General features: G+C 47.5%; 2 protein-coding genes and 1 pseudogene across 6 annotated transcripts in view; 1 reads left to right on the top strand and 2 right to left on the bottom strand.

Moving 5' to 3' along the window:
• Positions 1-27,041, top strand: part of LOC135897572 (uncharacterized) — a 227,421-nt gene that overhangs the window by 94,172 nt on the left and 106,208 nt on the right. The window lies entirely within an intron of this gene.
• LOC135897569 (uncharacterized) overlaps positions 1-27,041 on the bottom strand; it is a 114,768-nt gene that overhangs the window by 67,524 nt on the left and 20,203 nt on the right. The window lies entirely within an intron of this gene.
• LOC135897581 (U2 spliceosomal RNA) lies at positions 20,286-20,465 on the bottom strand (annotated as a pseudogene).

Raw genomic sequence — 27,041 nt, 5'->3', positions numbered from 1 at the left:
TTTCCACATCCCCCCCCCTCTCTCTCTTGCTATGCGTGTTCGTGGTGCGTGTTGTGATGCCGCACTCCACGCCAGGGCATGCAGGGTGCCCAGCTCCCACTGTTCGCATTTTGTGCTGCATGGAGCGGACTCCGGTGTTGCCTTATTTCCATCATGCACCATGCGCGTGCACACTATCTCGAGTTCACCAGAAGTAAAAAAAAAAAAAAATATACTGATAAAGAAAAAGGCTGTTTCTAAAACAAGAACACTTTCATTTTTCGGAGGGTCGCGCCCAGACCACGGCAGCAAATGAAACAAGAAAACAAAGCAAAACTAAAAAAAACAATATGAGTAAAAATTCCGCTTTTCTGTTTGCATCGTGAGTGGAAAAGAGCGCGGCAGTGTCGCACACATGGCCAACACGCTCTGTGGTGTTGTCAGGAACACGTCGCCAGTTGCATGACATAGCACGGAAGCTTGCGCTGCAGGCTGGCTCAGAGGTTGTTGGCATCTTCACTGGAAAACGTGGCCTGGGCTGGCGCGCTCGGAAATTGATTTCGCAAAGATGCTCCTTCAGCGAGCGGTGCTTTTGTCTTTCTTCTGGTTTTTTCGTACAGGTTCCTTGTTTCGAAACAACCCCCCTCTGCCGTAAACCTCAGACAGAGGAGCACGGTGCACGTTATTATGTGCAACGCTATGTGAGCTGATACTGCGCACTGTGAGGCTGTGGAGCATGTTCTGGTCTCTCTCTCTCTCTCTGTCTCCCTCTCTCTCTTTCTTTTTTCATTGATAGCCTGTTAAGAGTGATTCTTACATGGTGCCTTTATCAATTATCTATTGTCTTCGTTTACCCATATACCAAGGTATTTATATTCTTTTACCCGAATTATTTCCTGGCCCTGAATTAACACTGTCTGTTCCGTGTATTCAATGAATACCATAACACGTTTTTTAACGTTAGATTTCAGACCTTAATTCTCAACTTCCTGTCCCCAGATATTAGCCAGACGTTGCATATTACTTTGCTTGTTTGCTGATGTATGCATAAAATAAACCTGGAGGCTGCTGCTTTGCCACTGTTCCTGTCTGTTTGTATGAGACAGTAAACCCGATATTATTTTCCTTTAGCTGCCTTTCCATCCTCAAGATGTACATCATAAAAACAGTGGGGATAAAGGGCACCCTTGCCTCAATACCTTGTTGATATCAACCTTCTTCTCGCTCCTCAGGTCTTCCCATTGAACGCAAATGGTATTTTCTAGGGAAATCTCTCTCAAAAGCTGTATACAATCATCGCCCAAGCCTTCCCCTTCCAGAATATCCCGCAAAGTGTTGCGGTCTACGCTATCATAAGCTCCTGCAATGCCTAAAAAGGCCACATATAACGATGCGACAGAGGCTAGCGCCATCTAGAGGTGTTGCAAGGAACCGGGCGCGCCGCTTTATGGCCTCCGAGATTTGCGCGCTGGCGGAGGCCATGGACACGCGGTAAATGGTGGAAACGCCGGAAAGGGGGTTTCTGTTTCTTTTGAGTTTCGGCGTAGCAGAATTATGGTTCCTCATTCATTCAAATTAGAATCCGACGCTATCGCATCTGTAAGTTGTGTTTAAGTCGTACTTTACGATTTTTCGGACGTATTCTTTCTTGAGAAATTCAATTAGTTCAGTAACTTCCTTGTACTACATGGAGGGCCTGCGAGGTTGGCTATGCGTGGTAGGAAATTATTTTGCACGGACCGACGCCCGACGCTGGACGCCGACACAGGATTTTATCGTCCCGGTGGAATTGTGCCGTGAATATGACTCAGTGTTCTTATCGTCTCTTGTCGAAATAAACTTTTTCTAAACAGGATTTTCTGCGACACGGGGTCCTTGACGCCATCGCGTTAAAACTGCGCTAGTGCATGCGAGAGCGAAACCTGACAGGAAATACTGCAGTATTATTTCGTTCCCTGTTGCTTCTTTTCTGATGTCATCCAAAAAAGAAACTAAATAGAAATACAGTAACGGAGCTGTCATTCAGAAAATTTTCTTCCTTTTCCTGTCACGCATCTGCTTATTAAAACTAAGAGTATTTTTTTTTCAATGCAGTGGGTGTGTCGTGCGAATAGTGGTGAAATAAGCCACAAGAAGGAAAACAAAAACTCAAATTTCGGCGGTTGGGGGGGTGGGGGATGCCGAATGTGTTCTGCGCCCGTTTGATCTTGGCGGTGCACGGAACTCCAAAATAGGTGCGTTGATACCACGATTCGCACGCTGTTTCTGGGACGCGCTTTCGGGCTGGAGCGTGGAGTTGCCCCCAGGCCGCGAATGTCACAGTGGCTTTAAGTTCTTTTTTTCATTCGCTGCCTCTGTATCGTGAAAGGACGCCGCTGGGCTGCTCAGAAACTTGGGGAAACGAAATATAAATAAAATATATTTTTCTTTTTCTTTCGCCGCCGGGCGAAGGAAAAAGAATGACGCACGTGTGTATTGCTTTACAATTATTCGCTTGTCTCTTTCTCTTCTTTCCTGTGGTACTGTAGCAGCTTATTTTTTTCTTTATTTCAGAATCTTCGCGCTATTCTGAGAAACGAAGAGAGGGAGAGAGAGAGAGAGGTTTTTGGAAGTTGTTATGCGGGTGCCAAGGACGTCAATTCTAATGTGCTCCCTATATGCGTTTTTTTTTTGTTAGCATAAAAAGTAGAATCCATGCAATGTTCAATACACCGGTTCCCGTCAGATCGATCGACAACGCTAAGCAACATTGTGCTACGGTTCAGGTCAGATGTGTTGGGAGGGTAACCAGTGCGGCAAGTGTGTCTTCGCACTTCATGCCGAAGACCTTTTGGAATAGCGTCCACAAGAATGGAGACGGAGCAAGCACCCTTCCAACCACGCACACACACATACACATGCACGTACATGTCCAATGAATGAATGAATGAATGAATGAATGAATGAATGAATGAATGAATGAATGAATGAATGAATGAATGAATGAATGAATGAATGAATGGGCTGCTCTTACGCCTCAGAATAGCTCAGGCGTATGCCTCGAGTGCGACAGTTAAGGCGTCAGCGGCAGAAAACTTTGTTCATAGTGGCACTGCTCTATTTATCCGCTCTTCCTTCGTGTCGAAAACTATGCGATTGGCTAATGGCAGTGACCGAGAGACAGCGACGTAAGGTTGTGATGAAAGAAAAGGCATCGAGACTAAAGACGAATGAGCTAGCAGGCGGTTTACAGTTACTACGTCAGGTGAGAAGGCTCTATCATGATAGGGCTTATTCAGCCGCACTCACCATTATTCAAAAAGCCGCGAATGTGAGTTTGAGTGAGGGGTGGTGAGCGTTGGGAGAGTGGTGGTGAGTGGCGGTATAAGTACGACTGTGAACACCATTGAGAAGAGGAGGAGAAGGAGAAAAAAAGGGAGGGAAAGACAGCGAGGTTAGCCAGGTTAACCCGGCTGGCTACCCTGTGCGGGGGAAAGGGCTAAACGGAATAAAAGGTGATAGTAACAATATAAAAAATAAAGAGGAAAAATGCACACAATAAGGCGATGCAACGTTCTACAACTTTTAAAGCCAATTACACAATTCACAAGGAGGGATCTAATGATACAAAGCTAAGGAAATAATCTGGCCACACTGTCAACGCGAACTACATTGAGGGTGCTACAAAGCCAAGGAAATGTTTGGATATGGATAGATCCGTTCGTCTGGAACGTTTTCGGTCCTCAAACATGGCCGAGGCCACTCGGCTAAAGCATTGCTGCATTTAAAATTATCATAACTTCATAACGAGTTCTTATTCCCGCATGGCACATTTTGCAATAATGTTTTCTCACATACGCTGTGACAAAGAGACGATGCAAGCCGAGGCATACGATCGATATCAACACACAGTGACCACAGATATGTTCATATTCCTGCAAAATTTAACGCCGCAGTTCTGGTGCCTCTCCGAATTCGATACAACTAAACCTTCACGCAAGTACTTAGGTTTCACAAAGAAACTATTGCATTATAATGTAACAAAAACAGCATCTGACGCGTTTTTTTTTCTTCCGCGTATGCGGTAGGCTTAGCACGTGCTAAATTGTTCTACTTGCTTGTATTTCTTTTTGTGCGTTATTTTTTAAACAGAAATACCTGTTTTCTTGATATACTGATTCCGACCTCATCAGTTACACCTCAGTTAATCCTCTTTCGAGAGGTGGAGCACTGGTCGCTTCAAGCTTGTTCCGAGGTGTTTAGGGATCCATGAGAAAGCGTTTGCTTCATAAGCTTCACTTCCCGGCAGCGCTATGTACTGAAAGCGACCACAGCAACGCTGTATTTTCTAGGCACCTGCCGAGTTATTTGGTGCAGGAAAAAGGAAGTATACTAATTGCAAGAAACTGCGTGGCCGGATTGAAATGCGTGACGTGTCTGAGGCGTTGCCTCAAACCGTTTGCCGAGAATACGAATTCTGGCAATAGCGCGATGCATGGTGCTTTGTTCTTTTCGGCGACGTTCACGGCAGCAGTGGCTGCGAACGAATGCTACAGAACTGGAGCTAAAAGCGCAATTGACCTGCGTTTTTTGTCCTGTAGTCGGTGATGGACGTAAGCTCATTCTGCGCTAACCGCGAGAAAAGAAAATATTGAGCCATGAAAAACAAATTCCCACTTTGATCGTGTCGAACCTTTTATTTGAAGATTTCTTTTCCTCTTAAGGCCCCAGGGAACTTCTTAAACAGCTATCAGCGGCCCTTGCTGAGAATAAACGAGTCCTCAATTAGAAATAATAGTCGGCGATATTGATCGAACACTCTAATTGGAGCCCGAAAAGTAAAAAAAAGAAATAAGAAAGATAAAATAAACTAAGGAGAGGTACATAACGACGTCGGCCGATATCTCACCTTATACTTGTCTCGCGATAGGAGCAATACACGCACAATTCTGCGGTGGAAGAAGTGCTTGTAATTCCTTATTTCAGGCGGTTTTTATTTCTCAATTTTCTCTCGCTGTCGCGTTCTCCTTCAAACTGCCGGGAGGACGAGAGAGAGAGAGAGAGAGAGAGAGAGAGAGAGAGAGAGAGAGAGAGAGAGAGAGAGAGAGAAAACTAACTCTCCAACGTTATCTGAATGCGAACCCCGCGGCAGGGCATGCTCGCAGGCCCGTTTTTAAAGCCATTTTGTCCTATCTTAAATGTGAAAAATCGTAGTAGCCGGCAGTCTTTTTTTTTTAAAGCCCAAGTGGGTTGATTTTGTTACCCGCGGCGTCTTTGATGGATCTCGCGGAGGGGTACTTTTTTTTCCCCTGTTCGGCCGAGTTGTTCAAAAGCAATAATAAAACTTTCCGTTTAGAACGACTTCTGTGCCGTACAACTTATATTGCTCAGCCCCACCGGTGGTTTTCTAGCGTCTAATTTCTTCCCCTTGCCACCCATTTCAGAGGAAAGCGTACAAAATTGCGCTTTCTCTCTCTCCCTCTCATTTAACGGGCCGCTAGCCTGTACAGGTATAACGCGTTTCCCAATCCATGTCGTTCCGACAAAGTTTTGTAGCGAATTTCGCTTGCTCATGGCCGGCGCATGAACGGACTCTTGACGATTGCTCCGTCGGAGTTGTGATAAAACCTCCTTTCCCCTTGAGTAGACGTTCTCGCATTTTTTTCTCCTCTTTTCGAAAGCGGAAAATTAATTCTGCTCTTGAAGATCGTCGCCGCCCCGTGATATTCTCGGTCCGTAACTTCTTACGCGTGCCGTGTTATACTAATTTAATTACCGGAAATGTTAAACCGTCACACCGACGCTTAGAGATAAACATTCGATCTGGAAAGAAATAGGCATACACGAACGTATTGGTACAAACGCATGCGCCTCCAGCCATAAAAGATTGAATATGCGATATGTGTACCTGGGTGAATTGTCTTTATTGGCTATTTGGCGTACAGATTTGAATTTGCTGTAGAGGCTGTTCTGCGTTGAAAAGGAGAGTTACGCCATCGGCGACCCGTTTATTTTACGCTGTAAAAGCTCGGCCAGGTGTGAGAGAAGAAAACAAAAAAAAATGCGAGGTCGTACGCGAACCAGTAAGCAAACGTAACGCCTTATAAAGAGGCTAGTGAAAAAGGTATAGCGAAGTAGAGCAGACATTTCCGACTGGTTGTAATACTTGCCGTTTCAAGCGGAATTTGCCTGTCATTAGAACTAATGACATAATAGAAACCGAGGACATAGTCAGAGTTAGGACACATATGGCTTTAGTCACATGTGATAAGAAAAAATTCAATTGGGCGAATTGTGGAAAAGAAAAAAGAAATACTAACTAACTAACTAACTAACTAACTAACTAACTAACTAACTAACTAACTAACTAACTAACTAACTAACTAACTAACTAACTAACTAACTAACTAACTAACTAACTAACTAACTAACTAACTAACTAACTAACTAACTAACTAACTAACTAACTAACTAACTAACTAACTAAGTAAATAAGTAAATAAGTAAATAAGTAAATAAATCGCAATTTAACGGTAAATGCGAGAGAAACGCGTTAGCATTACGTCCCACGTTCTTGGGGGGTCCCGGATCCATGGCTTAAACCACATCTACCATATTGTGAAGTATCCTTCAAGTCAGTCGGTCACTCGCTGATTTCCCGTTCTCGTATGCCGTGGAAGCTGCATCAGCTTCGCTGATGGGTAATGATTCCCCCTAGTGAAGCTGTTGCTGCGTTTGTGAGCGTGACTGGCATCCGCCACGTGGCAGGCACCCGTGGCGCCAGCCGCGGCGGATGCTAGACACACTCACAAACACAGCAACAGCTTCACTAGGGGGAATCATTACCCATCAGCGAAGCTGATGCAGCTTCCACGGCATACGAGAACGGGAAATAAGCGAGTGACCGCGGCGTTTTTTTTTTCTCCTTCTTTTTGGGAATCGATCACTGCCCTGTTGCCGGTCGACACGCGAAAGAGGAGGGAAAAAAAGGATTCGGGAAGCAAGTGACGGTTGGGCAACATCCGTTCGCGCCCAGTCGTTACAGGATTCCGGAACTGCAACGACTGAATGGGAAGTGGATGGGGCCACAGCAGGGCATGGAGCACCAGAAGTGAGGAGGAATGAAGGCAGAGCTGGGAACAGCGGGAGCGGAAACCACCACGAGTCCATCTAGTTCACGGAAATGACTGGAAGCGAAGAGCGGGAGTTCCGTGCCCGACCGGTCACTTCTCTTCGGTTGAAACGGTGTGACAGCGGCTTCGCCGGGTCGCACAGGGCTGCCGCGCGGAGGAGCAAACTTAACAAATAACGTGAGGGCGGCGAAGGCAACTTTCCAGGAAAAAATAAAATAGTTTAGGCAACGACAGGGGGTGCAAACAAGAACCGAAATTGGAGTGAAGGCGAAGACAGATATACGGTGGCGAAAGGAAGAGGGAGGCGAGGCAGACGCTAAACTCGGTTCCACCAAACGTCGGCGGGAGGTGGGAACTCTCAGAATGCCGTTCCCGTGAAGTCGGGTGCGACTTCTGGGTGCTGCGCGTACTTTTGAGATGGACACAACTCCTGACTCCATCTTTCACAACTGATGGTCTTGTTTGCAGTGTGTAGGTTCCACGGAGACTGGCGAGAAGCGACAAAAATCAGCTATCGCAAAGAAAATAAAACGGAGTAAAACACATCTCCTGCCTCCTTGGTCTAACGTTCTGTGAGTGAACGGCGAGTTGGTAAGCGGAAGCACACGGTCAGAGATCGCAGGTCGAAAGGTGGATAGCCTCTCTGTTGGTTCGTGGTCAGCGATCAATGCGGGAAATGAGGGGGATGGGATAGCATCGGGCTCGTACATTGCGGAAGATAAATCAGACGAGAAACTGCGCATTGAGCTGTGAACTGGGAGGCTCCGCGGTAATTATGGCACCGAGGGAGCCCAGCGTAACTTGCGGGAAGTTCTCGGCATGGCCGCATGGAGAAACTGGGCCGGGTACGACAACACAGTATTTCTCTTTCTTTCTTTCTTTCTTTCTTTCTTTCTTTCTTTCTTTCTTTCTTTCTTTCTTTCTTTCTTTCTTTCTTTCTTTCTTTCTTTCTTTCTTTCTTTCTTTTGCTAGTCTAGGCGAGAGTGAAATTGCGCGTCACGTTGGCTGTTCATTGCCCGCTTCTGTGATCTTGGCGCCACTTGATTTCATTCTGTTCGTTTATTCATTTTGTTGTAGGAAGCGCGTCAAACAGCTAGCGGAAGTGATACGCAGAGCGAACAAATGCGATGAATTCGCATCCCAATTCCATAGAGATGTTTCCCTAGGACTGGCTTGTGTCGTTGACGAAGTCTGAAGACCAGTGGCGCAATGATAACGGAATCTTTTTACACTGCCATTATCCGCGCGACCTGTTTCCGTACTGACCTCTCGACAACGTGCTGTACGTGCCGGACGCCGTCAAGCAGAGGGTGATTTGTATCTCGTTTGCTGCTGTGCGTTCTCACTTCACCTCCCCTCCCCTCTCTCCTCAGCGTAGGGTAGCAAACCGGATCTACCTCTCTGGTTAACCTCCCTTTCCTCCCCCCCTCTTTTTTGTTCGAAGAGCGGACGCCGTACGCGGGGCGGTGATAGAGCGTGGAACCCACTCCGGTGCTCATGCTATAGCTCATGCCATCACCTTATTGGAAACAGGTGATCGTAAAGTCTCGATGGCGTGAGGTGTGCCCGGCCGTCTTCATCGAAATATGGATCGATGCAGCGCGTGTATTCTGTTTGTTCTGTTAAGCGTTTGAAGGAAGCCAAAGCCGGCCTTGGGATAAGGTTCTGCTGCATTGAAAAAGAAAGCTAGAAGGTGCGTCGAGCAAAGCGCGATACACAAGCCGGGAGGTGGAAACGTAACAGAGCGCCACTTAAAAGGGAAATTCTCAAGTGCTACCCAAAACAAGTGTCGCTTGCCCGAGGATAACGACACGATAATGACGGTCACGGGGACGCGTAAAATTATTACATAAGCAGCGCGGTGAGGGAATTAGGCATAGCGAAGGCTATGAACAGCATAACACCAGATTGTCACTTAGCACTGCGACTTCGTAGAATGCATTTCATGCCGTGTTTGCGACAGCAGGAGCACGTGCAATAAAGTATAGGCACACGAACAGTGAGCCAAATAGAAGTAGTTCGACATATATTTTTCGTATGGTTGTCGCTTCTGGCTTTCTATTATTGTTTTTGGCGAAACGTCAGTAGCGGCTAACGAACGCTAACGAACGGCGCTTTTTCGAACGGCGCAGTTTCGAGTTGCGACGCGTCAGGGAAGCGCGGAGAGTTCGAGCGCTGCGCCTCTCATTATAACAGTAAGATTCCGCAGGGTTGCACAAGGAACGGGAAGCACAGTGCCGTATGCCGCGTAACGGCGTACGGCAGTGTTTACACAAGCGGGGTGGCCTCATATCGAGTTACAGCCCCTCGTTCTTGCGATGCTACGCCTCGCCGCACGTCAGAGGACAGGGCGGAGAAAACGGGAGTCCGAGAAAGAGCAACACTTTGCCGTCTCCTGCTTCTGACAACCGCGTTTATGCGCTGCCACGCACTGCAGAATACTGACGCTGCAAGCGCCCATGTTTCATGGCTGCGCGGAAGTTTCAAGAACTACAAGCTCAAGAAGCACTACACTACCCCGCACTGGTGACAGACCATTGTAAGAACAAATCATTTTGGAGTGCCGGCTTCATGAACCGCTGCAGCAGAGGGCTACGAATGCGTTGTTGCAAACGCTATACAAAAGTTCTTCCTTTGCTTCTCCTTGTCTGCAATGAGCTACGCTTACAGCCCTGACGAATCACCAACAAGTCAAATATCTTCTTTAATATGTTCACTATCGTGTGCATAGATTTATTAATCCTGTAATCGAACTTCAGGTAGGGCACTTATTCGTCCACTGACGTGACGGGGCGTGTACCGAGCTGGGGCAGTTACGTTTTGCTAACACCGCTATCAGCGTAGGCTTGACCTGACCAGATGCATATATTAAGTGTATCGTCGTCAGCGATGAAAGTGTGACTATCGCGTCATTTTCGATGTTCGTTACAATGCAGCTTTGGACACTTGCAAGTGTGTGTGAATTGTGAGATTAGAAGCCCAGCTTAACCAGCCATGAATAGTATGCTGCGTTTTATTATCTGATAAGCTCCGGTAGGCAAGCGTCGACGAAACAGGATAACTCGTTAAGAACCTGCGAGAAGCGCATTCTCAGTTCATGCCCTTCTAACGCTGTATGCTGTACACTCCGTGTGTTAAATAAGGGGGTGGGGGAGGTCAAATCTCTGTGTGGTGATGCGTGGTGTTCACACTAAATTGAAGGCTATACCACATCGCAAGTACATTTACGCTTCGCTTACCTGCGCATCTAATTGTCCCCGCTATATCGCCGAGTCGCAGCCGGCAAATTCATTCAGGATTAATTCGGTATGCACTCTAGCAGCACTCTGCTGCGCAAATAGGATGGCTGCTCAGCCGCCCGCGGCGCCACTGAATGTATCCGGTGGTCTTGTACGACGCATTCGTGTCCAGTCGGCAGCCCGATGGTGTGAACGCTTTCTTCTTCGAGGAATAGAGAGAGAAACAGAGAATGTGGAGAGGAAGATGGGCTCTTTTCTGCAGCCATGTAGGGAACACGGCTCAGCTTACGGCCGACTCTGATTACCCCATTCAAATGCAAGCGAAACGCACAAATGTTTCTCCTGAGGAAGTTGTGAGCCGGTCAGAGAGGCAGTATACAGCATCTCTCTGGGTCAATCAGAGCCGACAAGATGGCGCATTCGACAACATGGCAGAATTAGAGTACCACTCCCGCTGAACCAATCTGAGTTGATGTCGTGACGCTTAAGGAAGTAATATTTTGCGTCTGTTGGAAGCATAATCTTGATTAACAAAAAGGGTAAGAACGATTTAAATTAAATTAAAGTAAAGTAAATTAAAGTAAATTTAGTAAATTAAAGTAAATGAAGCACAAGGTTTACAATTCCGTCTTCAATACCGTATTTGTCGCGGAATGCACTTGGTTTTCCATGCTAATAGATCAGCCCTATTTCTAGGCTAACTAACGCACAAAGATATCGAGATGATGTGATTAACTACCAAGCCTGATTTAGTGCTCCCCTTTAGTTTGTCTTTAACCTGACGCGGAACTGTGGAGCCGTCGGTGGGGGCCGTTATGAACAACTCGGCGTTTTCATTGCAGCTGCGACCGTGAAGCGTAACTAAAGCAGTCCTTACGCAGCGCCGGTAATGGGACGAGAAACCGAGCCACGCGAAATAAAGGAAGCTCAAAGACCGAGCCAGCGAAGGAACTTTGACGCCGTTCTTTCACACTAGCGATTCGTTGTCCATGATACTTTGTCACTATTTGTCACTTCTTTATTACAATAGCAAATAAATGGACATTCCACGCGCATTTTTGTCGTCGCCGCCGTCGCCGTGATGTTCTACATAAAGTCCAGTGGAGATAACACCGTTGCCGCGCGCCGTACACTTCATCCACGAGTGAAGGCGTGCGAGGGGAGCCGGTGATCGCGGCTGAATCTCGCGCGCGACCCAGGAAAGCGGGGAGAAAGCGTGCCGTCTTCCGTCGCACGCGAGGCACCAAGGAGAGGGGATGACGGAGGAGGCCGCGTTGTACTCTGGCAGCAACTGGGAACTGCGCAGTCGCGCGGGCCGTATCTTCATATCTATCTGCGTTGGGGGCAGAGTCTAGGCGCGCCGACCGCTCATACATTTGTGCGTGCTGTTTTCTCGCCACTCGGTTTGCGTCGAAGCGATAGACAGCACGAAGGTCCCGTCACTCGCTGCTGCTGCCGCACTTCCTCAGGCCAGCGTTTCAATAGGGTCCGTGGTCATCAAGTATGATGTGTTCATATTTGACTGTTGCTACGATCGGCCAGCAGGGGTAGTGACCTTCTGGCCCCTCCGGCCTTGCTGCGACGAATCGCTTCGTGAAGCCAGCAATGCGCCCTCTTCGGACAGCCCTAGGGCCCCAGTAAGGAGAGACACGTTTGGCGGACCGAGTATTGTTAGCTGCTTCATTGTCGCTTTCACAGACCAATTGGAGCAAGAAAACTCCTGGAAAAGGGTGTTCTACGGCGTTTTTCCAAATACTCCGGTAGCCGCCAATGGTCGTTTGACAGACGCGGCAGCGAAGTGCGGGGTCATCTCAGGAACCAAGACGGGCAATCTTGAGTCAAGCATGACAGCCCCTGTCTGCGAGGCCCCACTCCTTTCGGTGTGTTCAGTGAAACAAAGGTGCGGGAGTGTGTGAACCCTCGCCCTCAAAGCGGGTCCTTCGACGACTTTGCACGCTCCGATTGAACAAAGGTTCGATGGCAGTTTCCCTGGCCTAGGGATATAGGGAGAACACAGGGGGTTTTAAGCAGCCGTTTTCGGCTGCTCGGTGTGCTTATTTTCAATCATGCTAGGCTGATGAAGTGTAACCTTCTCCGCCCTTCATGTAGATATCGTAAATAATTCCCGTACTCCTCGTTCTCGATGAGAACAAGTTCCTCCCTTCAACAACGCCTTTAGCGTGGATGAGTCGGACGACGTCGTGGGCCAGCTACCCCTTTTTACATGCCCGACCCCAACACTTACACTGAAACCATGCTTGTTAATTTAATTAATTAGCGAATGTTTACAAATTTGTACTGCCGATAAAACTATTACTGTTACTTCGTATCGCTGTCTACTAATTTGCTATCGCAATTTAGGTTTCGGCTTTTGGCAAAACTGTGACTTTTTGCTTCTTCCGTTTTTTTTCCATCTACTCAAAGCTACAGGTTGGGCAAGTGCTTGGCAAGCCGGTCGCTTATTAGTGTGGATTAAAATTCTTGAAAAGGAGCCCCGTGTTGGCATTGACAGCGCACTGCCACTCACTCTGTAAGATTTCTGTAAATTTGTAGTGCTACTTTCTTCAGTTAGTTTCGAAACGTTGAAGCTTGTCGGGTCGTAACGAAACGTGGCATAGTGGCAGACCGCCTCCTGTTGCTGAGTAAAAGGTCGTGGGTTCAATGCCAGACTGCGACGACGCACGTCAACGGGGGCATTATATGAAAACGTTCATGTACTGGGTATTGGATACGTGTTTCAGAATAACAACTCTTCACTAATCAATCAATCAATCAATCAATCAATCAATCAATCAATCAATCAATCAATCAATCAATCAATCAATCAATCAATCAATCAATCAATCAATCAATCAATCAATCAATATTACGTCTAGAAGGCGATGAAGGCGCCACACCGGGAACATGAAGGGCGTCATGCAGGAATTTCTGAAGGGAAAATGAAAATAAATTCTGAAGGGATTCGAAAAGGAGCAGCCTATTTCAATAATACATGTAGACGCGTTTACGGAAGTCATGATGGACGATGCCGTAAATGCAGGATCTTCTTGTATATCAAAACTCACCCCAACAACGTGAACACTAGCTGATGCTTTATTGCCTTTATGAAAGGACGATTTCAGAAAGCACTATTGTAAAGGGTTTATGTCGTAAGCTCACCAAATAATAATAATAAAAATATAACTATTGTAGATAGCTCCCCAAAACACACGCAAGGGGTATGAAATGAGTGAAGCACTAACACGAACCTCGCAACCAAAATGTCATCCGGAACTCGTAGCGCGAAGGCGTGGACAGTGCGCGAGACAATGGCTAATCTATGTAGGATCTAAAGCTCTTCAAATTTGCATTTACGCTGAATTTAGCCCGCCGAAAGTTGCAGTCCATTCAGGAGGACAACACGTGACAAGCCGCTTTCTAATAATGGAAGAATTCACTGAACATTTATAAACCGAAACAGGGGCATCAAGACCTGGGCATTTGGTAGAAATTGATGGCAAAGATCACAGATCATAACGACGTACGGTAAATAGATAAACACATTGATAGATAGAAATAAAGGGAAATACAGGGAGGCTAACCAGATGGCAGTGCCCGGTTTGCTACCCTGCACTGGGGAAGGAGAAAGGATAGGGGAAATTTAGTTAGTAAGGGAATGTTTACGAGTTTATACAGGTGATAAAACTACTATATTTACTTCGTCTAGCTGTGCAATAAATTAGTATCGCAATATATGCTTCGCCTTTCGGGCGAAACTGTGAACAGATCACCGTTTATTTGCTTTACGTGCTACGTGATCTGATTGACTCGGATCCTTCATCTATAGACGATTGATGTCAACCTAGAATAACAGCCACATCCGTTTGCTCCTCACCTATTGCATCCCGTTTCCCCTCCCCCAGTACAGGGTAGCCAACCGGAGATAATCTCTGGTTAACCTCCCTGTCTTTCCTTTGCCTTTCTCTCACTCTCTTTCTCTCCGTTTACTCTCTAATAAGCCCCGCCGTTTTGTAACCTTTAGTTACACGTGTCAATTTTTGTCATATCGCTCGTTTCACGGTTCTTAGTGTTTTCTCAAATTTGTGTTCTTCCAAGTTTCAGTACCGTAGATTAGTGCTGGTTTCGTTGATAGTGGTTGGTAGGATGTACTGATCCCGAACGGTGGTTTTCAAGTGCAACGGTAAGCTGCCGTTCATGATTTGAAGGTGCAGTGACGACAGCATGTCGACGACGACGATGCCGTGACGAAAGTGGAATGACGATGTTGCGGTGACGAACAACGGCACGACGACAGTGTGACGACGATGGTGGGAAGGCGGAAGCATTACGACAGCTTAATGACGTCAGCGTGACGATGACGACGACAGAGCGCCGATGATAGTGTGACGACGATGATGGGACGTGTTACGGCGATAACGTGACGACAAGTCAGTGACGACGATGGAGATAATGACGCACGAACGACGACAGTGTGACGACGACGGTGGGAAAGCGGCAGCATTACGACAACTTAATCACGTCGGCGTGACTACGACGACCACAGAGCGCCGATGATAGTGTGACGACGATGATGGGACGTGTTACGACGATCACGTGACAACTCAGTGACGACGATGGAGATAATGACGCACGAACAACGACAGTGTGACGACGACGGTGGGAAAGCGGCAGCATTACGACAACTTAATGACGTCAGCGCGACGACGACGACAACAGAGCGCCGATGATAGTGTGGCGACGATGATGGGACGTGTTACGGCGATCACGTGACAACTCAGTGACGACGAAGGAGATAATGACGCACGAGCGACGACAGTGGGAAGGCGGCAGCATTAGGACAACTTAATTACGTCAGCGTGACGACGACGACAGAGCGCCGATGATAGTGTGACGACGATGATGGGACGTGTTATGGCGATCACGTGACAACTCAGTGACGGCGATGGAGATAATGGCGCACGAACGACGACAGTGTGACGACCACAAAATGAAGAAGTTAGAAATGATGACGGTGTGACGAAGGCGCTGTGACGACAGTCGAATGTTTGCGCAAGGCGCGCGGCGAAGGAGAAATTCGCGGAGGCCAGATATTCCAGCCATGAAAACGGGGGAATGGTCAAAGAAAACCCTTGTTTCAAAAACAACCGATTCTCGGGGAAAACGCGAACGAGCACTTTATGTCTGGAGCGAGTAATCAGAATCGGGAGATCGAATGACCGGAGCGTAGGCTCGCTGGAAAGATTCTCCGAAGAAAAAAAACACAAGAAAAGGCGAATAAATCGCGAAAGAGAAGAAACGTGGGAGAGAAAAAAAGAAAATGATAGAACAAAAGCAAGGTTTTTGGCAAAATGTGCATGGACCGTATAAACGTCTTCGACCGCGGTGCCTCAGCGCCTGCCTTCGTTCTCGCGAAAGCCGTGGTTTCGGTCGAGCGCGTTTTCCTCAACTTCTTGTGACGCGTTAGCGCCATGCCTAAGACGACGGAGTCGTTGGCAGAAAAGGTTTAGGATTGACACGAGGCGCACAGCACGAAGTATAGTGCCTGTGCGTGTGCGCGCGTGTGAAATCAAGAGAGAGAGAGAGAGGTGAAGGAGTACAAGAATAAGGAAGACAAGAATAAATGGGGGTGCAGAGGAGGAGGGACCTGAGAGGTGAGCCAATGGAGGAATGGTAGCGGTGGTTATTACGCGCTGACAGCTGCTGGCGCAAATGAGATTCGAATGACACGGCCCGAAATGACACTTTGATCGGGATACCGGTGCGTTTCGATGGGGGGTGGGGCCACTAGCGGGAGTGAGGCGCGACGTGACGAACGTGGAAGAGGGTGAGACGAAGGAGAAGAGAGAGGCAGCACAAGGAGAAAGGGGGAAAGAAGTAACGAAGAGGAGAGACAACCCCTTACACGGGAGCGAGCCCTGCGTCAGAGCGCAGCGTGTATAGTTCGTTGCACCCTTTTCCCGCTGAGCGCTTTACGCTTGGGTGATCCCTACCGAGAATTTGGAAAAGGCGTGAAAGGACAGGAAGTGAAGTGTGAGGAAAAATAAAAACGAATTGGAGAAACGACGTTGTAAGGAGAAAAAAAAAGGGACAAAAAGGGGCAGTAGGGCTACAAGAAACATTTAAAAAGGTATAAGCGAAGCGGGAAAGAAAAATAGAGATGAAAGAGAGGATACCGCACGCGGTCAAAGGAGCGAGAGCGAAGTGTCATTTACAATTGTCGCGGAATCCGCAAGTCCTTCTATTCCTCCCTGGCTGGTTGCATGTTCGTTTTCCTCTCCTCCTTATTTCTCGCTTTTCGGGAGTGCCCTTTCTTCTTTTTGACTTTGTGGCATGAAAATTTGCTTCTTTTTGTTGTGCTTCTCTGTGGGTATTGACTTACTCTGAAAGCCTTCACCTATTTGCCGTTCTTACTTTCGCCGTTCCGCGGACGACACGGCGAAAAAAGAGGGAAAAAAGGAACGGGAAGAAAGAAAGAACCACGCTTGGATGACCCGGTGTCGTCATCAAGACTCCATTCTTTGTGTACGTACACGCTCGATATCGTCAGTGTACACGAAAAAAAAAAGGTGGAAAATGCGTTTCTATTCCCCCCTTTTCCCCGAACGCTTCTGAGAAGAGTAAAAACTGCTAGCACCGCCCGCGGGAGTGAAGAGCTGCATCAATCTAAGCACGGAGGGATGACTCCTTTCGGCGCGTGTAGCGGTATTACAACGCTCGGTGCACGTCGAACGGGCACAGCGGGACAGAGGCCTTTGCTTTGTGCGCCTGGCCAGTATGCAGTGCAGCAGGTAATTACCGTCTCGTGCGCACTTGGTCCCTGAACGCTTTAACTTTGAAAGTAGCAATTAGTGGACGAACAATTGATTCAGTAATTTGTTATTAGTTTGCTTGAGTGAGATCAGCAGTAAGCGATGCCGGAAACGCCTGAAGTTAAAGAGAACAAACAATCTTTTTTATTGGTCTTTCAGAAACATCTCGCTAGCTCGCTCGTTCGTTCATTCATTCGTTCGGGCCATTTGCTTACATTGAGAATCATCGGCGATGTTTCCTGCACATCTTTATTTTTTTTCGAGGAGACGCTTGATCAGATTTCGACCCGTCCTCTACTGTTGAAAGTGCTTCATTCCTATAATGACTGCGAGACCCTATAATAGACCGCGAGAATATTACTATTATCAACCTTGAAAGCTACGCGTGCTCTTGTCACTTTTATGAAGTCAGCGGATCTGAAAAGTCGGTCGTAGACACCTTACGCCTGCTATATATAGTGCAAAGTGAACTATCTCTCTCTCTCTCTCTCTCTCTTCGCCTTCTTTCAATCCCTCATCCCCTTCCCCCATGCAGGGTAGCAAACCAGACGTCCCTCTAGTTAACCTCCCTGCTTTACTTGTTTTCCTTCTTCCTCTCTCCCTCCTTCCCTTCAAGCTTACTCTTATATTTTGTTGTCTAAGATCCTTGCTAGCTATCTCCAGCGTTTCTTAACAGGACAATGTCATCTGCCAACGACAGGCTGCTGAGGTGTTCCACATTGATCTTCGTAACTAATCCTTCCCAGTGTAACAGCTTGAATACTTATAAGCATACAGTGAATAGCATCGGAGATATTGTCTCCTTGCCTGAACACTTTCCTAATAGGTTTGCGATTGCCCCCTCACAGCGTCACGGCAAAAAACACCGGCAGGCATTAGAGAGAACATTGTCCGAAGGTATTTTTTTTTGTCCGGAATACGTGACTGCACGGTAGCAACACCTACGATGGCTGCTCTGGACCATTTGAAGCGCACTGGACTAGATTCGAGGCTTTGAAGAAATCACTGTGTTACGTGGTTATTGTATGCACGCATCCCTTGCTTCTGTCCTCATCCTCATCTTTCATCACTCTTTTTTGTCTCCTTTCCCTTGTGCAGATTAGCAAGACCAGGGCGCACTAGCTCAGGCCGACCTCTCTGCCTTCCCACTAATAAATTCTCCTTTTTGTGCTCGTTACTACCCTCAATGTCTTTTTTTTCCAGACTACTGTTTACTCTGCCCTGTTTCGATGCAACGTGTCTCTACGACCCAACTATGCAGAAGCTTCACTGTTCTCCAATACGGCAAGCATTCGTATAGCAACTTCAATGCCTTGCACTTGATGGTCGTGGGGTTCTTCCGGGTTCTACATTCCTGCTTAACGTCACTTCACTTGACGTTCGAACGGGAATGCCATACACTGACATAGCTCATGCGTTTCTTGCCGGGTTTGCAGTCTGTTTACATTGTTGACGCAGCTTGCATCGCATCCTGTTCTGAGAACGGGTTAGCATACATCGGGTCTGAAATAAAAAAAAACGACAAAGGAAAAAGAGAAAACGCTGCGTGATCTTTTGTTACTTTAAAGGTTACCGCGCCTCCGCCTTCCATCGGTCCCTCTTTAGGCGCGGCTCTCAAACTGGTGCATGCTGTAGCCTCTTCCCAACTTGTCATGGAACCACGTCTCAGCATTAGCGCTGTGCGATACCTCGCTGTACTTGCTTTGCGTGGGAGAGGGCTCAGCACGTGAAACGATTCTAACGAAGACACTAAGATCCTCCGAATCCTTGACAGGGATTGGTGGTTTACGTGGATGCGATGGAATTTTTCTACCTCTCTCTTTCTCTCTAACCGGTTATTTGAACTTTTCTGTTTTATGTATTTCTTTTCTTATTGTCTCACGTCTTTCTTAGTGCAAGGAGGGCTGGAAGTGTCATCGTCTAAGCTGGCAGTCCTTACGCAGCAGCTCTCATGTCATTTAAGAGAAGAAAAATACGCATACCCTCGGCAGCTGTAAGTAGTCCATACTCGATGCACATTTATGCATTTTTCGTAAGCGCCTTCTTTTCTTTCGTCCACAGTACCGCAACCGACAGTCTTTTCCCACGGCCCGCAAGAAACGCACAGACACGGTGATATGATTGACGCTACTTCCGGCAACCGTGGATTAGCAACTAATCCGCCTAGATGCCCGATCCTGGGAACGTTGGTGGTAGGGGTCTTTTCGAGATTTAGCCTTGCTGTGCCGAAAAGTAGCAAGGCTAAGCAAAAGCGCACGGTACGCCGAACGAAAGGCCGGATCGTAGTTTCTGGTTTATCGTCAGAGGCAAAAACTGATCGTTCTTTCGCGTCCAGATTAAGGAGGCCCCACGGAGAAATGTATGGTAAACCAAAAAGTATTACAACGAGCAAGAACTGCAGCTAAAGAGTCCGCATGCTGTCTATTCGATTTCTAGACAGCTAACCGTTGTCAGAGTACGTTACAGTGGGCCCTTGGTGGAACTTGAAAATATAGTTTGCAAGGCATCAAGGCGTTACTTGATTAACCGAAGAGGCCTAACTGCCCGCGTCATGTGCTTCACCTTCTTCCTCTGTCCTCATCGTCACCCACGTTGTTCTTTCTTGTTCCCCTTTTACCTTTACCCTCTCTCGATGCGAGTTTTTATCATCACGTTCTCTTTGGTAGCGATTTCGCCTCAGCGGGCATTTGCGCTTTCTTGAATACTCTCGCGGTTAGGCGGCAGTGGTCCGCGCCAGGAATTAACAGATATAATACCGGTGTCACACGACCACTTTCAATCACAATCATGGGCGATCCGCATCGAAATTATCGACCGCAATTAGCCCCCTCACGCAGCTTGCGCAAAGGAACCAATCGCGACCGATCGGGCTTGATCGCGATCAGAAGTGCGCGGTGTGACACCCGTGTAAGGGAGACGGGACGTCGCAGCGCCTGAGGAGGGAGCTGAGCAGGCAGACCACGGAAATTCGTTGTGATGACGCTGGCGGTGCTTTGAATCCCTGGTCTCCTGCTGTTTTAAACAGTCGATTCTTCCATTCATTTTGAAAGGGAAACCTCAGGAATGGCAATATTTGACACCTAATTTATTTTGCATCGAAGCTGTTTATGACCAGCGTTCCGTGAATTCTTGTTCTGCGTGTGCGAAAAGCGCGGGCCGATTCCGAAGATAGTGCAAAATCGGGCCGACCCGCGGTGGAGGTCAAGCATGCTTCAAGCACTCCGCCATCTTGCAAAAATAAGTTTAATATCTTGGGTCCAAATAGAACTCGTCTCAGATATTAAGCTGGTAAGAACATATACCCCACTTTGGCCCGGGGCGGCCATGTCTACGTTCGCACCACCCTCTCTTTGTCGGCGTTCCAAGCGCTCGCCTACCTACTGTCCTTCCAGCCCTCCCGTGGTGGTGGTTCCGTCGAAACATCACGCGTGTCTATAGTTTCCTCAGGCTCCTCGGGGCGGCAGTCCTGTCATCCACGCGAATGTATATAAACATCACGGTAAATGAGTCCATGCCTTTGTTCAAAATTCTGTGTCACCTCCGTGTCGTGTGCTAAACAGCTTTGCTGGTCATCCACCTTCAAAGGGTGGGACGGCTCACGATTTTTCTTTTATTTTGCCTTTAGGCAGTGATCGCGTAGGTGGGGCCATTAATGGCTGCCGTGTTGTCGAAGTGCCACTGTATTTGTTGTCTCGTGCTTGCTTTTCTTTCTCCTTCCTTTGTGGAACCCCAGTTTTGAAGCGATCACGTAATTGAAAGCGACGGAAAGTATGGCGAAATCAGAGTGCCGCGTTGGTTCAGAGAGCCGCGGCATTTTGGGCTATATACGAGAAAACGACGCGCACCGGGAACAGGAAGCGGAATTTACTTGTCATTGTTCGTTCCGTTGTTTTGCTGACAAACGCAGGCCCCCTTCTAAACGTGTCCTCGCTACGAAAACAGCGTGCTGCGCTATACACAGGTGTTGACATCTACAGCTGGCATTTCTTGCCACTGCTATAGTCGATTTGTAAACTCGCGACAATTGGTTCTCCCTGTCGTTCGTGTTCGTCAGGAAAGATAAGCTTTTGTTTACCGGCGCCTGCAGTGTCGAAAAGGTCGTTGCTTAAACTAGCAGAAAGGCAGCCGATACACAAGAACCAGCGTGGCTAAATATACTGCAGAAGTTTAAAGAGAATATACAGAGAAATACACCTTTCGTGACGTGCCTGCATGGGTAGGCTCTACGAAGCCTTTCTACGAAGCCTTTCGACTTGTAAGTAGCTTGGCCAGTATTCCCTCCCAATTCCCTTTCCTCCCTCGCCAAATACTCCAAGCCTATCTTGCCTAGCTTTATTTCTTGCCAGTTAAAGCTCCAATCAGCTTCTTTAAGCCCCGTGTGTGCTTCTAGAGGGTTGGCGTTCTCTACCGTTCCCGCTGCGTGAATATCTTGGCAATCCATCTCAATACGCCGACTCGCCTCCGGATTTTTCCCGCAGCGGACATACGCCTGACCCTGTTACGAACATATACTCCTGTATCTTTGTGTCTTCGGCCTGCGAGCTGGGGTCTCGAAAAGAAAGGCATTGTCGCTTCGTGTTACTGTACAAATATTCTGTGCCGATTTCTGGCTCGCTTTTTCTTGTAAACCTCCACGGAGTAATTGTTCATGTTTTTCATCATTTCAATACAACTTATAGACAGAGTATATATAGACGGGGCGCGTTCTCTTGCGGAAGAAATTAGAAAGAAAATTAACTTATTGGGTTTTACGTGCCAAAACCACTTTATGATTATGAGGCACGCCGTAGTGGAGAACTCCGGAAACTTCCACCACCTGGGGTTCTTTAACGTGCACCTAAATCCAAGTACACGGGTGTTTTCGCATTTCGCCCCCATCGAAATGCGGCCGCCATGGCCGGGATTCGATCCCGCGACCTCGTGCTCAGCAGCCCAACACCATAGCCACTGAGCAGCCACGGCGGGTTGTGGAAGAAATGACGTATTTATCTTCAGCGAGGTGGGAGACAAGGCCGTCCGTCTCTTGCTTTTCGAGACCGCTCGTCGACTAGCTTCGCGGCGGCTGCCTTGCACGGAGGTGTCACTGAAGCTTCACCTTCAAAGCAGGAACGCCTCTGAGATGCCCCAGTTTTCGAGGAAGTTCACACATGTTCACGCATCGCGAAAACAAAAAAGAAAGGAAGAAAAGAAGGCCAGTCGTATGCGAGCATCATTTTGCATCATCGAGTCGACGGGGCATACCCGTTATTTACGGCTCCGCTCTGTAGCGAGCACCAGGAGTGCGCCGGTGGATAACACTCGCCGCCACTTTCCCTCGTGTTGAGCCACCGTTTGCTTTGTGTGTTACTGTTTTTTTTGTTCCCGTTGCGCCCTTTCCAAAAGCGGGATCGGGCTTCGACTTGCGAACAGTTTTTTTTTGCTGCGTTTCACACGCCCTGTTGGTAGAGTCGGAACAGTGGCGTCGTCTGCTCCTTGTTCACAGCAGAGTCTCGGGCAGACGCCCACGTCGAGACAATGAGGCCTGCTTATGCCTACCTACCTACGCCCCCCGCCTTTTTTTTTTACTTCTTTTTCTTCTCAACGTTGCCTTACAGAATACGAAGTTCGGCTCTAACCGATTCCTTCGCTTCCCGTTGACGTCCTTCGGGCATTGGCGATTTATTTCCATCGGGAAGAGCTTTATATATATATATATATATATATATATATATAGCTACATTGCTGCGTCACTTTCTTTTTCCCGCTTTGGCGACCCACTTTGGCTTTCGAGGCCAGCAGCTTCTTAAATTACGACTTTGGAGAGACGCGAGGCAACACCGTTCATCAATCCAAACTCTGACACAAGAGCGTATACGGGTTCTTTTTGTTTCTTCTTTTTTTTGCTTGTACCATAGTTCTGTCGCCACTACGAATCGAAGGGACTTCGAGATGGAGAAACTGCGCGAACGTAACGGTAGAATCTAGTCCGACTAACAAAGAAAACAATAAAAAAAGGGCAGAGGAATCAGGGTCGATGTTTTCTCGGCGCAGGTAGCCGCGCACTTTACCTCTACATGGTGTGCGGCCGAATAGGTCGGGATGACTGTGCATAACGTTCGCTATAGCCACCACTTCCTACGCACTTCCTCTATTCTGTCTGACCACTGCCTGCATTCGTCAGCGACTTTACGTTTGATGATGCTCGTCAGTAATGCCTGATAATCTTCGATGCGCGAGCTCTCCTCCTTGCTCCCCGTGTTTCTCGAGTAAATTGAAAATAAAGCTGGCGTATTTGGATTCAGGCAGACGCAAAGAACCTGATGCGATTGAAAATCTCTCTCTCTCTTTCTCTCTCTCTCTCTCTAGTTAGGCAGATCTAGATCAGTCAGGTAGAAGCTAGTCAGGCCGATCTAGCTGGGCATATTAGCTAGCTTGCTAATCTGGCTTGCCTTCTGATGCCATGCGTTGCCTTGGCTATCTGTGTGTATATAAATGAATTGGCAAACCAAGTAATGTTTTTTTTTAATTTTGTCTCACTGTATCGAATCTGCCCCAGTATTCCTTCCGCGAATTATTACAACAAAATTCCTTTGTGCACGGCGAGATGTGGCATAGATGCCCTTAAGAGTAAGCTTCTCTCGAAAAAAATAAATCCAAAGGCTGTGACATTGCAGCTTACGTTTCCTTGACTACCTGTGTTTCTTCAGCCGCGACACGTGCACCACTTCTTCTCGTTTACTCTTGACGGGGGCCGCTAATGCGAGCTTACCGTTCCAAAGAAGGCTGCGCAGACAGTCGGCGACTGCTAATGAGATCATTTCACCGTATTCAGTGAAGTGAGTAAAACAAATGCTTTCTACTCTTGTTTCGATTCCACTGAGTATTAAAGCCAGCCAGCAGGACGTTGCCTACCAGCACTCCCTGACAGAATGTGCAAGCGTGACTGAACGAGGACGTAGAAAGAAACAGACACACAGAGACAACGCTGTCTCTACGTCTCTCTTTCCTTCTACGTCCTCGTTCAGTCGCACTAGCACGTTTTATCATGGATTCAAACCAACTAGCCCGACAACGTGTTTTAACCTCGCAGCACTGTTCGCTTACACTTGCAACTTGCAGGACCTTCGCGAGACACAACGAGAAGATAGATAGATAGATAGATAGATAGATAGATAGATAGATAGATAGATAGATAGATAGATAGATAGATAGATAGATAGATAGATAGATAGATAGATAGATAGATAGATAGATAGATAGATAGATAGATAGATAGATAGATAGATTCGAGAAAAGGAAGGGGGAGGAGACAGATACTCAAGTTAAACGGGAAAACCTCGCTATTCACTACTCTACACCTGTTACTGGGGGAGAAGAAGAAATGAACAAAAACTTTATCGGATGCTGTAAGCTTTCAGCAGGTAAACATACAAACAGCGACGGTAACAACAAATCCCTGAAGACCAGTTAAAAACTTCCTTATTCAATCTTTACACGATGCTGGAGCCATCAAAGAGATCACTCACCCGTGTAAAGAGTTCGCATCAAGAGTGTAATAAACTTTGAAGAGCATTTCCGCCCACTGTCAAAGCGCTCGCCCTGTTTACTGGATGAGATAGGTTGCAGTTTTGGTAATCATGGGCTTTAGCATTTTATCGCACACTCAGGTAGTCACTAGTGCTCACATTCGGTCAACTCATTATCCGCAGAGTTCTAACTCAGTACCTCAACTCTCATGACTGTGAGGGCTCTTTGTAAACACGCTCACGAGCATAACCTCAGATGACGCCAGGAGTGGAATGTTACTGGAGGTTAGGCTCACCTGAATGCTCCCGGCCCGCGCTTCAGATACTGGAACCTTGTTAATTAACTACAGGGTTAACTAGCTTACCAGAAACAGTTCGAAGGGACGCACCAGAATCGGTCCACGCTGTGCTCATTAATTGCGAAATTTTGCATGCCAGTCTCCAACCATCTGAGTAATTGGGGTTGCTCGCACGACTAGAGCGACCAATTGGTTTTCATCCGGAACGCCGGTCGACAATTGGGAATTCTATTACTTACACTGTGGATTGAATTTGTGTTGCGAACGGGGGCCATTAAAATATACTTGATTACCGCGACGTAACAACGATGATTACGCTCTTCGTCTACCAAACTAAGCTCGAGTGAAGAACTACTCGCGTACGCAAGCAATTCTGCGCAAATTACGCAAGCCTAACAAACCGTCTTCGCAAATCCCCCACCCACGGAAATCGTCCCTGGAGACCAAATGCGCAAGGCGCGAACTCAGTGCCTCACTTGGCTGCGGAATTCAGTTATTCCGCAGTCAAGATTGCGCGCCACTGCCGACCTCCCGCGAAATGGATTAACGACTATCGTCCGTGCAAAGCGAACAATCAATCAGGGACATTCCAGAGCCGCGCGACCCTGGGACTCTCTGAGATCTACTTTGTCCGAGGCCGTTTCCTCATTTCCTCAGCCGGCGCACGGTTCCGTTAGCCCCCTTCGATGCAGCGCCCTACCAACTTCGTCCACTGCACCAAGAGCTACGTGGGTCGCATCAACCACCCATGAACGAGAACCGACTGCGTGTTTCGGACGAGGATTCGCCCATTGTCAGGGGTGAGCAGAGCCCGTTTGCTGTGTACTGGCTCGCTGGCGGGATACCTAGCTCTCGGAGCACTGCACCGAACTGATGAGACGGACCGTACACAACCCCAGAAACGCGTTAATATTACGTTCGCCTTGACAATTGGACGGCACTTGCGAGTCACTCTAACGTAAGAACTGTTTTGTTTGTACGTCACGGGTACTATCGACCAAATAAGTTTATGGACCATCGGATTGAGAAAGAGCTGAATATCTCCGCAACCTCACAACCCATCCTGGTACTCGCGTTTGCAGCCTCTACTAGTATATGCGAACAACATTCTGATAAACAGTTTTCCCAGCTACTGAGACAAGCTACTCAGAAATTCAACGTTTTTTTGAGATCCCATGGCCCGCAAACTTTTTTGCTCAACGGCACACCAGGTACATAACAGGACGGTACATGTGATGAGGCTGAATCGCATGACCGTGGCCAACCTGCGTCTTTGTCTGCGTGCCTGCATCGGAAGCACCGAACCCGTATCCACGCGGAGGCAGCCAGACGCCTCGTGCATCCGGTGCGTTGGCTACTGCCGGAAGTGCATTCCATGATTACACAAAAAGGCGCATTCCGTGATTACCTCCACCCGCTTGATGATATTGTACAGGCATAAGAATGAAGATACGCATCTTATGGTAGAGGCATCGTTTATCTATAATGGTGGAAGTGCGTGCCTGAGTCAGCCTTCGATTACTTTACATAAGGAAGAGATTAAGTGCCTTAACAGTTATATCTCACGTAAACCGGCCCATGTACCCGACTGCCACGTGGTGACACCCTTCCTGAGCTTGCGCAGATGAGCTTTGTGTCTTCTTTCTTTTTTCGCCTTAGTGCTCCCTTCAATTGATCAGGTTGTCCACTTCTCTACTCTTGTGTCCTGTCTGCACGCCTCACCTCTTTTTTGCACAATGAATCCTTACCAACTAGCTCAGCTTTCTGTCGTTCTTGCGTATTTTAGACGTCCACGTGTTTGATGTTGCGTGTATTAAATCAATGGTAAAGTAAGAACCCGCTATCTTTTAATGAATGAATGTTCAGTCAGTTGCAGGGTGCCTTGATAAACATTAACACCAAGATTATTTGAGCGCTAACATCTCCTTTGTTTCTTTTTGGCCCAGGATTGTTATCCCCTGAAACAAGCAAACAAGGAAACGAGCAAACAAACAAAAACGCCTACCTAACAATCTTTCTGCACACCACTTTCAGACTCAAAAAAAAAAAAGGTGGCTCATCATAAATGCACTACTGAGGTGCTTGTCAAAGATCAGAG

This window comes from Dermacentor albipictus, chromosome 4, assembly GCF_038994185.2.
Source record: "Dermacentor albipictus isolate Rhodes 1998 colony chromosome 4, USDA_Dalb.pri_finalv2, whole genome shotgun sequence".
Lineage (NCBI taxonomy): Eukaryota > Metazoa > Arthropoda > Arachnida > Ixodida > Ixodidae > Dermacentor > Dermacentor albipictus.
Note: the sequence above shows the minus strand (reverse complement) of the source record. Positions and strands in the feature narration are given on the sequence as shown.